This window comes from Nannospalax galili, unplaced genomic scaffold (assembly GCF_000622305.1).
Source record: "Nannospalax galili isolate Female #2095 unplaced genomic scaffold, S.galili_v1.0 scaffold446, whole genome shotgun sequence".
Lineage (NCBI taxonomy): Eukaryota > Metazoa > Chordata > Mammalia > Rodentia > Spalacidae > Nannospalax > Nannospalax galili.
Window position 1 is genome coordinate 2593536 of NW_008355468.1, and position 1806 is coordinate 2595341.

Below are 1806 nucleotides of genomic sequence, written 5' to 3' on the forward strand. Positions count from 1 at the left end.
ACATTCAAAGATCTACAACCAATGCTACTTAAACTATTCAAAAAGATAGAAACAGAGGAAGAACTACCAAAGCCTTTGTACGAAGCCAGCATCATTCTCTTACCAAAAACAGATAAAGACACAGCATAAAATGAAAACTGCAGGCTGAAGAGATAGCTCAGTGGTTAAGAGCACTGAATACTCTTGCAGAGGACCCAGGTTCGATTCTCAGCACCCATATAGTGACTATGAACCATCCTTACCTTCAGTTCCTGGGGAAACCAAAACCTTCTTCGGACCTCTGCCTGATTGTATGACACAGCTGCACTCACATACATGCAGGCAATACATTCATACACATAAAATAAAAATAATAAAGAAAGAAACTATAGACCCACATCCTTAATGAACACAGACCTTAAAAATTTCAACAAAATACCTGAAAACCTCATGCAGACACATATTGAAAAGATCATCCATCATGATCAATTTGGCTTTATTGCAGAGACTCAAGGATAGTTCAATGTATGCACGTTAATAAATGTACTAAAACACATAAACTGATTTAAAGACAAAAATCATATAGTTATCTCAAAAGATGCAGATAAAGCCTTTGACAAAATTCAATATACATTTATGTTAAAAGTCCTAGCCTTGCCAGATTTCCAATTTCCCTCTGCTTCCTGTGCCTGCTTGAAGATGTGAGCCTGCTGCTGCTTTCTGCTCCTGCTCTGGTCACCTCCCGCCACCTTGCCTCCCCACCACAATGGACTCTAATTCCCCTGGAATGGTAAACTCAAATACATTCCTCCCTTGGTCATGGTGTTTTATCACAGCAACAGAAAAGTAACTAATACAGACCCTTATGTTTCATCCTACATAAAAGTCATCCCCAAATACATAAAAAAACCTCAATAAGAAACCTGAGATTCTGAAATTGCTAGAAGAAAACACAGGCAGTATTCTAAAACATATAGGGATAGGCAAGGACGTTCTAAACCAGGCATCATTTGCTGAGGCATTAAGGTCAACAATCAGCAAGTATTACTTCGTTTAAATGAAAAAGCTTTTGTACAGTAAAAGTAATAATCAACGAAGTGAAGAAGAAATCCGTTGAGTGGGAGAAAATCTTCACCTGATACACATCCAACAGAAGATTAATATCAACAATACACAAAATCTCAAAAAAACAAAGATAGAGGAAAACAAATGATCCAATGAAAAAATGAACTAAGAACCTGAACACAGAGTTCTCAAATGAAGAAATAAAAATGACTAAGAAACACCTTCAAAAGTGCTCAACATCCTTAGTAAATAGAGAAATGCAAATCAAAACCATTTTAGGATTTCATCTTACCCCAGTCAGACTGGCTAAGATCAAGTGAACAAAAGACTCACATGAATGTCAGGAATCCAAACTCAGATCCTCAGGCTTGCATGGCAAGTGCTTTACACATTGAGTCGTCTCCCTCCCTAGACCTCAGATTGCCAGACATGGTGGTGCACATTGGCCTGGAACTCACTATGTTGATCAGGCTGGCCTGGAACTCATAGAGTTCTGCCTGTTCTGCTGCCAAGTGCTGGGATTAAAGGTGTGTACCACCATGCCTGGAAAATTGCAATTTTGAAGGTATTATTTTTGCCAGACATGGTGTCACATATCCATTAATCCTAGCACAGGGGAAGTAGAGGCATGTGGATATCTGTGAGTTTGACTCCAGTCTGGTCTACATAGTGAGTTTCAGGCCAATCAGGACTACCATGATACCCTGTCTCAAATAAACAACAACAACAAAAAACATTTTTTATGGGTCTGGAGAGATAGCT